We start from the raw sequence: 16,660 nt of genomic DNA, 5'->3' as shown, positions 1-16,660 counted from the left end.
TTATAATCCCAAACCTTATCTATCTGCGGGCTGCAAGATCTCCAGATCTGTCTGCCCAAATGCCTTTTAAAAACATCTCTACCTGGATGTCCCAGAGACATCTTATATTCTCTAATTCCACAACTGAAGTCTACCTTTACTCAAAAAGCAAACAGAAACTACTTGTTCCTATACAATATTCTGAATTCTAAGTCCAAAGATATGATTCTTACTGCTGACTGCTCCCCCTTTACCACCCCGGTCCCACAAATTAAATCAATCATAAGGTTCTAACCCTTTAACATCTCTTACTGTACTTGTTTTAACACCTCATGACCAATACCTTATTTCAGGGCCTCTTTTTGGCCAGGATTACTGCAGCCAACATGGCTAAGATACTCCCACTTTGCTCCAGCCAGACAAAACCACCTCTGGTTCCTCCACCGGCACCATGTTACCTCCAAGTTGTCATACATGTCATTTCTTTTAATTTATTGTTCTTATATCTCCAGAGAATCCATTTACTAATCATTCAAAACCCTATTCAATTTTCTGTGAAGGCTGAGTAAGTGAAATCACCTATATTTATTGAATTATTATGTGATAGGTACTGTGCATGGTGCTTATTCATACACTATCCAGTTTAATCTCAAAAATCCATTGTAAGCTGGGTGCAGTTGATTACTCCTGTAATCCTAGCACTTTGGGAGGCCACGGCAGGAGGATTGTTTGAGGTCAGGAGTTCAAGACCAGCCTGAGCAAGAACAAAAGAGCAAGATCCCATCACTACAAAAAACAGAAAAATCAGCTGGGAGCGGTGGTTCATGCCTGCAGTACCAGCTACTCAGGAGGCTGAGGCAGGAGAATCCCTTGAGCCCAGCAGTTTGAGGTTGTAGTGGGCTATGATGATGCCACTGCTCTCTAGCCAGGGTGATAGAGTGAAACCCTGTCTCAAAAAAAACAAAAAAAAAACAAAACAAAACCAAAAACCCATTTTACAGATGAAGAGATAGGTGTTCATGGTCCCAGAAAAAGCATGGAAAGTGGGGTTCTACCATCAAAGCCAGTGTTCTTTTCATTATGTCATGCTGTCTGAATTAACTTTCCTTCTTTAGATGCACCTCCTATTACATTTAATAAAGTGAATCACATTTGTTTTCATGTTTTTCTCCTATATGAGGCTATAAACCAATGGTTCTCAACTTTAGCTTTGTGGTTTTTTTAATAGAATGGGTTGACCCAAACATCTGTAGTTTTAAAAAAGTTTCAAAGGTGATACCAATGGATTAACCCAGACTGAGAACCACTGTGTCAAGCTCCCAGAGAATATCATTGGACTTTATAACTGCATAATAACATAATAGCTCCATATTCTGAGTTCTGAACTGCTGAACTCATTGATATAGGTAAATCACTGCAATAGTACTTTTTCTTATAGAAAGTTTTCTCTTACTTACAATGAATTCATTGTGTAAATATTAAAGTTGTGTTGTACACATTTATCTGAGAATATCAGTAAGAAATTTAACATTCTTAAGATTTCAAAAACAGAGTTCACAACATTAAATCTTTAATATTTTTCTAAAAAATGAAACTTGAGGCCACGTATGGTGGCTCATGCCCATAATCCCAGCACTTTAGGAGGCCAAGGGAGAAGGATTAAGACCAGCCTGGGCAATATGGTGAGACCCCATCTATACCAAAAAAATGTTTTTAAAAATTAGCTCGGTGTGGTGGCATGTGCTTGTAGTCCTAGCTACTAGGGAGGCTGAGGCAAGAGGATCGCTTGAGGCCAGGAATTCAACGGTGCAATGAACTATGATCGTGTAACTGCATTCCAGCCTGGGCAACAGAGAAAGATCTTGTCTCAAAAAACAAACCCCCCCCAAAAAACATTTACTGCAACAATCCTTGAAACATTAAATAGGTATTTCAGACAGCTCTAGATGTGGGAAATTCCATTTTAGAAATATCTAATTACTACTTCCTACTAACCAGGAAGCTTCCAAAAAAATTTGTTTATTCCTTTTTGAAGCTTTACTTATAATTATGTATAAATTTAAATGTTATACAATTTTTAGAAATATAAAACCATGCTTAAAAAATTAATCATAGCCAGGCACAGTCCATGCCTGTAGTTCCAGCTACTTGGGAGGCTGAGCTGGGATTGCTTGAGCCCAGGGGTTTGAGGCTACAGTGAGCTATGATCAAGCCAGCAACCTGGGCAACAAGACACCCTGACTCCAGAAAAAAAAAATCATAGTTTCACTCGGCAGATGAAAATGAATATGCAAACAGAGGCAGCAACAACAACAAACTTTCCTCTACTTCCAGAAAGAAATGTCACTGGTAATCTGAACTTTTTATTTAGGTTTAACACTTGCACTGTGCTTCAATTAAACTTCTGAAACCCAATGAGACAGAAAGCCATCATCTGCTGGCCCATTATGATATAGGAGAATAAATCTGAAATATGGAAAGGAGTAAGAGAAAATGGAGACTTAACTATAAGTAAAAAGTAATGAATGGTCAAGTATTCTGTTTGGGCTTCAGGCAGGAGAAAATATGAATTTTTGATAGCTGAAACTCTTGGATTTTTTTTTTTAGGCATGAAGATACTATTAAATATAGTAAAAAGTATAAGAAGAGTCCCATGTAAAAAGAGTTAAATTATCTCTTAGTAAATAAAACTTTTTATAAATAGCTACTAAAAACAAAAGCCTTAAGAAAAAAATCAATGCTTCAGGTTTTGAGTGTCATTGCAGCAGAAGTATTTTATCTGCCAGTACTCCAGGTCAACATTTTTGCATCCACACATGATAAACAATTAAGATGAAAGATGATCATAGCAAAGCAGAAAATACTATAAAACATAAGCAGTGACTCAGAAGAAAACACAAAAAAACCCACTTGGGAGGGTGGCTGAGGCAGAAATACTATTCATTTCACTCATTAAAAAAAGCGGTGGCCTCATTAAAAAGTATACAAGTATTAAAAATCCTACTCCTAGGAGTTTTGCTTTGGAAAGTATCACATATCACTTAGAATGATTTAAAGAATAGCAAGTGATAAATAATTCATTAATCACTTAGGAATGATGTCCTGTATACCGAAACACACATTTATTTTATTTAATATAAAAACTGAACCTATTAGCAATATAGACTTTTTACATTTATTGTTAAGTTAGGTATTTTATCTTTATTCTGTTCATGTAAATAGGGGCCTTCATTTCCATCCTATCTAACTGGCAAGTACTGTTTACATAAATGAAAGCTTTTGGTATTTATATTGTATAACATCATGTCACAAGGGAATTGGGGTAGACTGACCTTTTTCTTTCCAATTCTCATGTCTCTGTTTTTCTGTATTGATTTTATTATCTAATGCTTCCAATACCAAGTCTCATAGTAGTGGTGATAGTAGGCATCTAATATTTCCCCTTAATTAAGTTACTGACTTTTGGGTTGAGATATATATGTTTTATCATATTAAAAAATTATCCAGTATTTTTATTTTCAGTTGCTTTGTTAAAAACAATCAGAGGGCCGGGGCGCGGTGGCTCACACCTGTAATCCTAGCACTCTGGGAGGCCGAGGCAGGTAGATTGTTTGAGCTCAGGAGTTTGAGATCAGCCTGAGCAAGAGCGAGACCCTGTCTCTACTAAAAATAGAAAGAAATTAGCTGGACAACTAAAAATATATAGAAAAAATTAGCTGGGCATGGTGGTGCATGCCTGTAGTCCCAGCTACATGGGAGGCTGAGGCAGAAGGATCACTTGAGCCCAGAAGTTTGAGGTTGCTGTGAGCTAGGCTGACGCCACACGGCACTCTAGCCCAGGGAACAGAGTGAGACTCTCTCTCTCAAAACAAACAAACAAACAAACATCAGAAATGGGTTTTAAAATGCCTTTTCAATATTTATGGAGATAATTGCATAATTTTTCTTTTGATCTATTAATATAGCAACAATACCAATACCTATTCATAATTGTCTCCAGCCTGTTTGACAGTTAGGAAGCCTGGTTTATTTTCCACTGAAGCAAAAAAGTAAACGTTTCCAAAGAATCAAATAAGTAATGTGTGAGATTATCTACTTGATTATACATATGTCAAACAGTGAGTATTTAACCTACTTAATCTTACTCCTTACTTTCACTTTTACACAAACAGGCTTTAAAACATACTGAAATTTTCTCATAAGTATTAAATACACTTAAATTAGTAGTATCCAGGTTTCATCCTTATTCAACTTTCCCTAACAATCTCATCCACCTAAGGCTTATAATTACCACATTCTAGGACTCCTAGATTTATCTCTACAGCCCAGCAAAGCCAACTCTACTAGATAGACCTCTCCACCTGAATTCCTCGAAGACCTCAAACTGGGCTTACCAAGAACAGAGCTCAAGCTCTTCTTCCTTAAACCTGGTCATTTTCCAGGGCTCTCTAACTCAGTGAATGGCTCCACCATCCACCTAGTCACTAAGCCAGAAACTTAAGGAGCTTTGACAAAGTTCCTTACCCTCCACTATCTCTAAAGGATGATTTTACTTCACAAACCCCTCAATTCTGGAATATCTGTACCTCTTTTCAGCTCCTCTGACTCCATGCTGGTCTAAACTGCCATTATCATCTAAACTAGTCTCCCTAACTAGTATTCAGTGATGTCCAACACAAGCAATCTTTTAAAAAGTCAAATCTGATCGTATCAATCCCCTGCTAGTGATAAAGATTTAAATTAAAAAAACTTTAACAAAGCCCATAAGCTATTCCTATCTCTCTAGCCATACTTCTCCCTTCCCCCATTGTTTCCAGTGCTCTAAGCTAGGCCTTCTTTCTGTTTTTGAAAGGCAGACAATAACATTCCCTTGCACCACAGCGTCTTTGCATTTGCAGTCCCATTGCCTCACACATCCTTCAATTTTTAGGTGAGAGATCAATTCCTCAGGTAAGTTTCCTAATTTAACACCCTCCTCAAAATCCTCCTACAAATATTTCTTTCATAGAATAAAAAGTGTAGTAAGTTTGTAATCAAATGCTTATAAGTAAAAAACTGTGTAAGCTGGGTATACTATGAAAAACACTGACAGATTTAAATGTAATATGTAATTTTTAAAAATCTATTTACTACTTTCTAAAACAGTGAAGTTAATTTTGTATTTCTTCTCCATAAAAAAAGAAGTCAGTGTCATGTTCTAGGGCAGTACTGTCCAACTGAAATGAAGCCATATATGCAATTTAAAATTTTCTAGGAGCCACATTAAAAAAGAAACAGATGAAATTTAATTTATTTTACTTAACCCAAAGCATCCAAAATATGTGATCAATGTAAATGTAAAATATTGATATATTTCACATTAGTTTTTGAAATCTGCTGTGTATTTTATACTTAAAGCACATCTTAATTTGGACCAGCTTCATTTCATGTGTGGCTACTGGCTATTGTATCAGACAACATGGTTGTAGAAGATAAAATTGTATTTCTTGTACTTTAATAGCTTGCTAACAGAATCAGTTACTTTAAAAAGAACATGGCATTAAGCAAGTTTAACCTCTTATCAAACAAGGACACATCTCAGGTTTCAATCCTTCAAAACTTTAAATTATATTAATACAAACATTCCACATTGCTGAAAAGCCTAAATCCAAAATAAAAATTCAGGTAATTTTAAAAACTGCATATTTACTGATCACCTGAGGAAATTACAGGGAGATGGGTACTCAAGCACTGCTGATAGGAATGATTTTATTATAATCTCTTGGAAAGCAATTGGCTTTCCCTTTGATTTAGTAACTCCACGTCTAAGACTTGATCCTATGGAAATAACCAAAAACAAGGTCAAAGATTTATGTACAAACTTGTTCACCAAGATGCTCTTCTATGGTAGTAAAAACTGGAAAAACCCAATCAGTGGGTAACAGTCACCAGAGACAACTTGAACCTCACATGATGGCATTATATACAGCCATTAAAAATCATGTTTTAAGGAATAGTTAATAACATGAGCAAATACTCACAATAGTTAAGTAAAAGAAAAATCTGTGCAATAAGATTCATATGTATATGTATGATGTACTCACATACTCATATATTCATATTTTTTAAAAAAACAAAACTGAAGGGCAATCAAAATGTTAAGTTTTCTATTTGTATAGCATGATGACCAGTGATTTTTTTCCTGTTATTCCTTTTAACACATATTTATTTAGTGCTACTTCATGCCAGGCATTAAAATAGATGAGTCCCTGCCATCATGGGACATGCCACTTTTCCTCTCACTTTTCCACATTTTTCTCAATTTTCTATATAAGCATTTACCTTTTCATAATTTTAATAACCAGAAAAACAGAATATGGAGTGAATACTGATTTGGGTAAATCAGCTGCAAGGGGAAATTTCTGGGTGAATTGGGGAAGAATTTGAATGTGGTCTTGAGTATTAGTGTAGATGACTAAACTAGCAGACTTAACAAAATAAAAAATCTAGAAAACAGTATGTGAACTTACTTCACTCTGGTAAAAAGTACACACACATATATATAAATGTGTGGGGAAATATGATTATATAAACTGTTAACAGTGAGAGATCTCTTGTTTTGTTTAAAAAATGGGGTTTTTTGCTTGTCCACATTCTGTGATGCTCCTGTAATATAACACTTTTTTTTTTTTTTTTGAGACAGTCTCACTCTGTTGCCCAGGCTAGAGTGCCATGGCGTCAGCCTAGCTCACAGCAACCTCAAATTCCTGGGCTCAAGCAATCCTCCTGCCTCAGCCTCCCGAGGAGCTGGGACTACAGGCATGCACCACCATGCCCGGCTAATTTTTTCTATATATATTTTTAGTTGTCCAGCTAATTTCTTTCTAATTTTAGTAGAGACGGGGTCTCGCTCTTGGCTCAGGCTGGTCTCGAACTCCTGAGCTCAAACAATCCACCAGCTTCAGCCTCCCAGAGTGCTAAGATTACAGGGGTGAGCCACTGTGCCCGGCCAAGACTATTTTTAAAATTAAAATATATATACATCCACTATTTCCAAGCAGCTACTACATACAAAATTGTGCTCACCTTTGTAAGGGGTAGAACTAAGTAAAAGGAGTCACAGCGTTAAAGAAACTTACAATTACTTAGGAGGAATAATATAAGAGTAAAAGTAATATAAGACAAAATATAAACAACATATGAAATAAAATATGGCTACCAGGATTCTAAGAAAAAGATCACACTTGATTGGAAAGACAAAAAATGGTGAAAATGAGAAAAAGATTCATGAAGGTGGAAATTTGAAACAAGAAGGATTTAATTGACAGACGAATTGGTAGGCACTGAAGATAAAGCATGGGGCCACTGTCAAGGAACAGTAAGACACATAATGGAGTTTGGTTAGAATGTAGGATATATGAAGGGAGTAGGCAATAAGCTGGAAACATAGTTTGTGAGGGCCTTGAATTTTCAGAAGGGAGTGCCATTGTTAAGTTTTTTGAGTTTAGCAATGGGGGAATTAGTGGAGGTTCCAATTCAAGAAACTATTCTATCACCTCTTATCAACTGCTGCTAACCAACTTGGTTCGAGCCACTACCATGTCTTTTTAGCTGTATCACTGTAACCACCTCCTGTGTCTTTCTGCCTCCAGTCTTGTAATCCTATAGTCTATTTTTTATACAGCAGCCAGACAGACCATTTTAAAACATAAGTTTATCTCACACTTTTACTCAAAAACTCTGTGATGGCTTCCCATCTCACACAGTAAAAAGCCTAAGTCACTAGAATTTCTATAAAAACCCTACAAAACTGCCCTCTCACCCTCTAACTCTGATCACATCTCCTACTGCTCTTCTACTTGATCACTCTATTCTAGCCACACTGGACTTCTCTGCTATAATTCCTTGAACATTCCAGGCACACTTCTGCCTCTACCACTCATCCCTGTATTTGCCTCCCCTCCAAGTTCAAACCTTCTCTGACCCCACCCTACATAAACAGCAAGCCCTACCAACATCCCTACTCCTGGCTCAAAGTACAAAGGTCAGCACTCTCCTATGCCCCAAAACTAACTCTATTGTTCTGATGATGATACTTAACATCATCTCCTGACTTACTGTTGTTTTGCTTGTCTGTCCCAAACACAAAAACAAAGAAACTGAAGCTCTAAGCAGGCAGATTTTTTTTCTTATCCCCAGCACCTAGCTAGAACAGGGCCTTACATAGAGCAGGTGCTCAATCAATATTTGTAGTATTAATGAAGGTGCTGGTAGATATTTAGTTGAAATGGTTTATGGCATACTGTAAATATTTACATAAATAGAACCTACGGTGAATTTAATCTCATTTACTATGTAATTTCCCCCTGGTAACTACTAATATAGTGCTTATAAATTAACCTTTAATTTATGAGGAATCTATCTTTGCAAGGTTTACCTTTAAGTTAGTTAGTTATTTGGAATAAGGGTGGTAGGGACATGATAGGAAGGAATCGTAAATCTCTATTTTCCTCCTCTTTTCACTTCTCCCAAACCAATGAACAATGATTCCCCACCTCCTCCCTTCCTCCCCACTGACTGGAATAGTTCCTGACCTTTTCCCTTTCGCAGGGAATAGATTTAATCCACAGACCTATGAGCTGCTACCCTAGGGTAAGGTCAGAAATAGAAACTATGAGTGTGATACAGGGCTGTTGAGATGGTTGGCAGCAATGGAGAAGAGCCCAGGCCAGGGAAGTTAATTCGGAGGAACCTGGAGAAGGCAACAATTCCTTTTTTTTTTTTGAGACAGAGTCTCACTCTGTTGCCTGGGCTAGAGTACCGTGGCGTCAGCCTAGCTCACAGCAACCTCAAACTCCCAGGCTCAAGCAATCCTTCTGCCTCAGCCTCCTGAGTAGCTGGGACTACAGGTATGTGCCACTATGCCTGGCAAATTTTTTCTATATATATTTTTAGTTGTCCAGCTAATTTCTTTCTATTTTTAATAGAGACGGGGGTCTCGCCTTGCTCAGGCTGGTCTCGAACTCCTAACCTTGAGCGATCCTCCCGCTTCGGCCTCCCAGAGTGCTAGGATTACAGGCGTGAGCCACCGCGCCCCGCCCAACAATTCTTAATTCAATTATTTTTAACTTAGAAACTCCTTGTATTTTAAAAGGAAGTCAACACAAAGTAACACTAAATCCTTTCCTGTCTTCTTTTTAAATATACAGTGCTGAAAGACAACGATACGATGTGTTTTAAATACCTAAACTTTTTATTATGAAGAATTTCAAGCATACAACAAAGCTTAGAAAAAAGCCCTAAAGAATGAGCAAGTACCCACCATCTAGCTGTGTTAAATCTTAATCTCTTAGCAAATCTGCTTCATGTTTTAAAGATAGTAAAATATTTATAAACCCACAGTTCCCTCTAGATCTTTTATTCCTCTCCAGTTCTCCAGAGGTAACTTTTATTCTGACTTGGTATTTATCATTCCCATGCATGTTGTACTTTTGCTACATATTCCATAAATCACAGAAAATATACAATGTAGTTTTGCAAGTTTTAAAACTATATAAATGTTATATTCTGGTTCTCTCACTTACCAGATGTTTGACCTTAGGCAAGTTACTCAATATGCCTCAGTTTCCTCTCTGAAAAATGGGGGATTATACTTCCTACTACCCTATAGGGTTTTTGTGAGGATTAAATGAGTTAATATACTGTATATAAAGCATTTAGAAAAGTAATCTGGCTCATAGGAAGCAGTATATATATTAGTGTTAGCAATTATCATATAATGCTGTTAAAGGACCCATGATTGTGTGTCTGTCTGTCTATCTATCTATCTATCTATCTATCTATATACACATAGATTCGGAAAGATTAATTACCAAAATGAGATGTAAATTTCATATAATGCCAGATATTTTCAAAATTGCAGAAAAACTAAAAACGAAGTTCAGGCTGGAAAGTTTCACTAGCCTACTTAAAGAGGAATTGAAAGTGCTAAGAATAGAGAGAACAAATCTTTATTTTTAAATTTACAAATTATAGGTAACATTAAATTAGAATATAAACATTTTATTTAAATAACTTTTGATGATTTAAAAATATCTAAATACTTAGCTCCCTCCTTTCATGAGATCTGGGGGAAGAGCTGGGAGAGAAGGGGCAATCCCTCAAGGAGGTACTAGTCAAAGACTTCTTTGCCTGTTGAGGAACGCACTTTAGATTTCACACAAAACATCATTTGGTACTCAAATTTCACTATTTTACTGAACTAGTTTGTCACTAACTGCAAGCACAACAAACTAAAATTTAAAATGATGTCTTATAATAGGATTCACCTAGGTTATACGATTTTCATAAAGACAACTGGATTCTGCAAAATTTATCAATGCGGTTATGGACACATTATCTTTGTTTTGGTAAAGAATTATTTTTATAACAGTCTCTAAGTCAAAAGATCAAAAAAAAATCAAAACTTAAAAAGCCCTACATATTATGTGACTTCCAGTGAATTTCTTTCAGGAGTTTTTTTAAAGATTTAAAAATACATATGTACTTTGAAGATCAATTAATATATCTAGTTTGATACATACATAAAGGAACTAGATCTAATGAGCATGGTGCCATTTACTGGGCTAGATGTTTTACATAGGATCTTTTAATCCATGTGAAAATATCTTTATGGACAAAACTTAGACGACTACCACAGATACTCTGAACAAATATACTTCTGCAAAGTATTAAAAATGACTACAAAAGCCAACATTTATACCGGTAAAGCATATAAAATGCAGGTAACTGTGCTAATTATATTAACACAAGAGTGTTGAAACATTTGTTGCCCCTAGAGTTTAGCATATATGTTTATGTCTAAGAGTTTAACCGAAAGCAACAATCAAACGTAACACCAACGATAAACGCTGTGTAGTTCCCTTTCCCTCCCCCTCCCCCAAAAAATCCTCAGAGGCGAACGTAGCCAGTAGAAGCAAGATTTATACCTTAAGAAAAGCTCACAAAGTTCTACTTTACTTCTCCTAAAGTGAGAACTTTGAAACAGAACCATTGCTTTTGTTCACCACCCCCCCCGAAAATATTTACACGTATGAGTTAGTCAGTCCTTCCCTCAGTCCCAATAGAAGACTCAGTATAACTTGCATAAACCAAAAAGAAAAAAAAAACTAGCGATTCCCACTACTTTCCTAATAGAGCAAGGACCCTACCAACGCTCACCCCATACTCTGTCCCTACCCCAAGCAAGACGCTGCACCTGCCAAACCAGGCGCTTAAATAATGGTCCAACTTTTCCAACGCAATCCGGAGAGACGCAGATAATTTCTTGAAGAGTGCAAGAAGACAGCAGAAAAGACACTCTCAGTGCATATAAGCTTTGGGGCCGTCTCCTCTGCCTGCTGGAGGATTCAAAATCCGCTTGCTTCAGAGACCCTTGGAAGCAGCACACTCCGGTCGCGGCCGGCCTCGGGCCTCAGCGAAGCAGGCAGTGTTTACACCTGTCACGAGGGAGGGGGAGGGAGAAAGAGGAAGCCCGAGCAAAGCCCCAAACTTCTCAACAGCTCCCGGGAGAAAGCGGCCGGCGTGGAGCTTTGGGCAGGTGGAAAAGAAGGGACAGGACGAACCGGCGATGGCCGCCGAGGGAACGGCTCACACTTGCCCGGCCGGTGCCCGGGATGGCAATGAGGTGGCCGTGCGCTTCGGCCGCCGCCAGCTGTATTCCCGCAGGCGCCGCAGAAGCTAGGAGAGCCCGAGCCTAGAGCCCGCAGGCCCGGCTCCTTCCTCGCAGCCCCCGGCTCCGCGGCGGGCAGGTGCTCCCGGCCCGGGGGAGAGTCTGGCTGGTGGGCCGGGCCGGGTCCCCGTACCCTCTTTCCCCCGAGCGGCTGGGGAGCGGAGCGGCGGCGCTTACCTGGCTCGTTCGGGGCGGCCGCGATGGGCATGGCTCAGGGGCCCGGGGAGGAACTGGCTCCCCGGGGAAGAACCGTCTGTTCCGACGCGGAACTGGTGAGAGCGGAAGGCCAGCTGCTCACAGCCCTGTCAGCGCAGCAGCGCCATGGACGCCCACCCGGAGTTTCGGCGCTGCCGCGGGACCCCCATCCCACTACCCTCCGCCCTCTTCCGCCGCCGCCGCCGCCTCCACCTCCTCCGCGGAGACCCCCCGCCCACTCCACACACTCTCCCATCATGCAGCGGGGGAACCGCTGCCGCCGACACGTCACTTCCGGGCGCAGGTGGCTAGGTCGGGACCGGGCGCTGGTGGGTGCTGGAGGGTGGGGGAGGACACTCCAGGGAAATTAGTGTCACAGAACGCTTACCCCTGCGCAGGCGCCATCGCGCAGAGCTCCGGCCGCCATTTTGGGTGCGGGCAAGCTGCCCTATCCTTTTACTTCCCAGAGTCTTCGAGCTGTGGGCGGATGGCTGACTTCCCGCACTCCGCCGCCCGCTGAGGCGGTGCTCCCGACGACTGACAGGTGCTCCCATCAGCTGGTTAACGTTAACGTTCAGCTCAGGACCTAGTTAAGTCTCTCGCTCTCAAAATAAAATTGCAAAGGTTTGGAAGTACAGAACCATATCTTCACCAAAAACCTACAGGAGAGCATTCATCAGCTTGCCCTTTTCTCCCCGATAAACGACTTCTTCATTCACAAAGTTCCTTCCTCTTTTTTGTTTAAGCCGATAGAGGAAGAAGCTGATATTTAACGAATAACAAAGAAGAAATTGTGACAAATCGAATTTAAGGTGGGAAAGCAACCGCCGAACTGACAGGTCGAGACCAACAACAAAATAAGCCGGAATTTGGCTCAAATGGAGACTGGTCGTTTTTCATAGATCCTTCGGGAGAATATCCAACGAAGATAAAGAAATAAAATCCATTTCTGCATTCAAACGCATTTCTGTAACAGAGGTCATAACAGATTTTGTTTCCATTATCAGTCCTGAGCTGTTGGTCATTTGTGTTTTTATAACCTTTCTTCCTCCTTTATCGTGAATATCTGTTAGAACACTGGCCACTGTAAAAATCAGACTTCAAGGCTACAGGATTATATTACTGTCTGGGATGATGAGCCGGGGGTCCTACCCTGCAAATGAGCTCTGCCAGTCCCTCATTCTGTCCATATTGCCAAACCTGGATCGGTAATTTGAATAATTTAAAATCGGTCCACAACAGCAAAGCTCCGCAGCTACGCAAAGAAAGAAGAATGGAAAACACCCTCTCAAGCCACAGAAAAGTGTCCACCCATTTGAGTGGAGGAATTATACAAATCAGAGGAAAGATAAGGACAATAGCAGTTCATCATGGTTTATCCCGCCTCTGCAATGTTCTAGACAAATTAACTGGAAGTGCTAAAATAAACCTGCATTCTTCTCTTTACAACTCAATCGCTATAAGATATATGGAGACGGCATCACTTTAAATTGGAGTACCAACTGCTTTGTGGTGATGCTGGATTTTTTTGTTATTGCTCTGTCACTAAAGTAAGAAAAATCTATATGGCTTGTCAAATTTATTCCTATTGTATTTCGCCCCCTGCTGGTTTAGCTCTTGTGCAAGCTTGAGTATGTGTGTCTGCAGCGAAAAACTGGAAATGAATTGATTTTAGACGACCACATGCTTGTTTTCATTTGATAACTCTACTAAACAGAAAAATCAAAATAAGAAGATATGGCAAGATCATAAAGCAGACCCTACACTAGGAAAATGTTTACACTAAAATAATGAATTTAAACATCAAAACATTAGAAAGAAAACCGTGCTTTTGGGAAAATATCTTTCTGATTTCATACAAAACATAAAATTAAAAAATGATTATTTTTGTCTAGTAAATGCATAAGCCAATCCTATTCACTAAGGACAATTTAAAAATCAGCTTCCAACTTTGTAATATGGAATTTGAGAAGCTATTTGGCCAACTGCTTTTTGAGTGCAATCAACCAACCTGTAATTGGTAATCTCACATGTACTTCTGAAGACAGCATTCTTGTGCTTACAAAATTGTATTGCAAAAGGAAAGTCTTTGAATATTTTTAAGATGATAAATCTATGGGAAATATATAATTCGTTGCATTTGGAGCCAATGATAGTATTATTTTTGTTTACCTTTAAAAAATTATGACCATAACTGCATTACCTAAGATTTGACATCAAGAAAAAAAACAACTACCAGTTATCATGTTTTATATTTACTTCTAGTTTTTTTCTCCTGTGCAGATTTTGTTTACAAAGTTGTGATCATAAAGTAAATAGATTTTGTAACCCTTTTTTCACCTAATGTTATGTTGTAAGCATTTCCTACTATCATTTAACATCTCATAAAACCTTAATTGTATTGCCTACATAGTAGTCTGTGGAATGGACATACTCTGATTTATCTGTTACCCTAATGGTGAACATTTTCCACTATTACAAATACTACTTTGAGAAACATTTTGCGCATGTAGCTTCGTTAAATTTTTGGAAATTTTTCTCAATATGAAAATTACTGAGGCAAAAGTCTATGAATGTTTAATTGGCACTTCATCATCTCATATTATTTTCCAAAAGACTATACCAATTTAGAATACCACCAGTAATAGAGGAGTGTACTAATTTTACCACCTCCTCACCAGCAGTGGATAATAATTAAAAGGAGAAAAAAAAGGTTGGACTAAAAAGTGAAAGGAACTTAATTCATATCTTACCGTATAAGAAATCAACAAACATGCAAGTGCAAAACCCCAGCAATGTGCTGTTTTGGAAAGGCAATATACATAGATCAGGGTCTATGAACAGGCTATATTATCACTATGATTTTGTGTAAATTATTTAACCTCTCTTGACCTTAGTCTCCTTATATGTCAAATGAGAGAGTACAACTAGATCACAGGTTCTCAAGATAAATAACTATTTGGCACATGTATCTCTTTGAAAACATGATCAAAGCTTTGGCCCTTTCTATAGAAAACACTTATATCCATAGACACTCAAATTTCTCAGACATTCTAACACTCATAGAAAAGGGTCTATGAACCACAGCTTAAGAAATCTGCACCAGATGATCTCTAAGGTCCTTTCTGTATCTAAACATTTACTTAAGACTTTATTTTTTAACTTAGTGAACATATTCTGGCTACACAAGTACTTTTTAGTGAATAAATTGTGATATATTCATAGATTGAATACTAATGCATATATACTATTGAGTACTTAAACCAGAGCTATAGGTAATGTGGTTAGATTATAAAAGCAATGAAAAATGAACAGTGTCAAAATGAGTAAAATCTGCTGTGAATTTTACAATGTATGTGAATCTTAAAAATAAACCAATACTTTATTTGTGGACATACACTTTTATAGTAAAGTATAAAAATATAGATGGAAAGGATACATACCAAATTCATTATAGGCTGATATGGGTGAAGAAGCACTAAAGAGGACTTCATCTATAACTGCAATGTTTTATATCTTTAAAAAAATATAAAGCAGCTAGATGCTGTGGCTTGTGCCTGTACTCCTAGCTACTTGGGAGACTGAGGAAGGAGGATCACTTGAGGCAAGGAGTTTGAGTCCAGCCTGGGCAATATAGCAAGACTCTATCTCTTTAAAAAAGTGAAGCAAATGTAACAAATGATTTACATTTAATTTTAGGGGGAGGGTGTTTGTTATATAATTCTCTGACATGTTCTGTATTCTTTTCTTAAAAATGATTAAAAAATAACTTTTCCACAATAGTTAGTTTAAAACCATGAAATTGTGAACAGCATTCTAGTGATAATTCCTGATGTACTATAATGCTAATATCTCAGATTTACACAACTTTTCAAAGTGCTTTTAAGCATATTATCTCTTCTGATTTTCACACAGACCCCTTAGAGCTGATTGATACTATTTTACAGAACATGATCACAGATTTTGGGATCTGTACAAGATTAAAAAGTTAGAGATGGAATGAGGATTACAGCCATGGTCTCCTGATTCACATAGTTTCCTGATTCTTTCCCTCTATCCCATTTGGCCTTCCTACCTTATAGAATTGTAACATTATAACCCCTCTGTTTCCTCATAACTAAAGACAATTTATCTCATTTTGTCATATAATGCACTTTTTCCATTTTCTTCATGTTTGAATTATTTTCTAATGGAGTTTTTTTCCATGCTCACAATGAGCATGACTAATAAACTGAGTTAACTTTCACTGTATTCTAAAATATTATTCATATAAAATTTGAGCCAATGAATAATTTGCTGAAAAAGTTTTGGCACCTTTAGAAATCATCTAGTCCAAGAGCAATCTCTTCCCCACCTCCCCCTCCAATTTAACAGATAAATTAATAATGCCCTAAAAACTTAAATGACAATGATATCCTTAGCCATCCAATTTATAGAGAAGTAGATACTAGAAACCAAGTTTCATGTTCCTAATCTAGAGTAACTTCTGTTTTCACCCTACATTATTTCATGTTTGTTACAATCTTTTTCACCAAAGCACATAAAAACCCAAAACTATTTGGGACCCAAATAAACTTGTTTTCTATATGGCCAGCTGGATGTGTCCATAATGTAAGATGCACTGAAGATAAACATTCATATCAGATACAAATTAGATTGATCATTCACCAGTTTCACAAAGCGTGATGAGCAACAGAAATTTTGTTTCTTAATCATTCCCACTAGTCTTTTTGGACTTGTTTATCAAGTTTATTGCATAAATAATGAAAATTATAA

The 16,660-nt window shown here is 38.0% G+C and overlaps 1 protein-coding gene across 3 annotated transcripts in view; it reads right to left on the bottom strand.

Moving 5' to 3' along the window:
- The window catches only part of AFTPH (aftiphilin), a 62,897-nt gene extending 50,726 nt beyond the window's left edge, over positions 1-12,171 (bottom strand). For 2 of the 3 annotated variants that reach the window (XM_045549733.1, XM_045549734.1), the window contains exon 1: positions 11,867-12,092. The gene's annotated coding sequence lies outside the window, so the exon portion shown is untranslated. Of the gene's footprint in view, positions 1-11,866 lie in introns of all 3 variants that reach the window. The other variant, XM_045549732.1, reaches the window with a different exon arrangement.
- Between the last annotated feature and the right edge of the window lie 4,489 nt (positions 12,172-16,660).

The sequence above is a fragment of the Lemur catta genome, chromosome 4 (genome assembly GCF_020740605.2).
Source record: "Lemur catta isolate mLemCat1 chromosome 4, mLemCat1.pri, whole genome shotgun sequence".
Taxonomy (NCBI): Eukaryota; Metazoa; Chordata; class Mammalia; order Primates; family Lemuridae; genus Lemur; species Lemur catta.
Note: the sequence above shows the minus strand (reverse complement) of the source record. Positions and strands in the feature narration are given on the sequence as shown.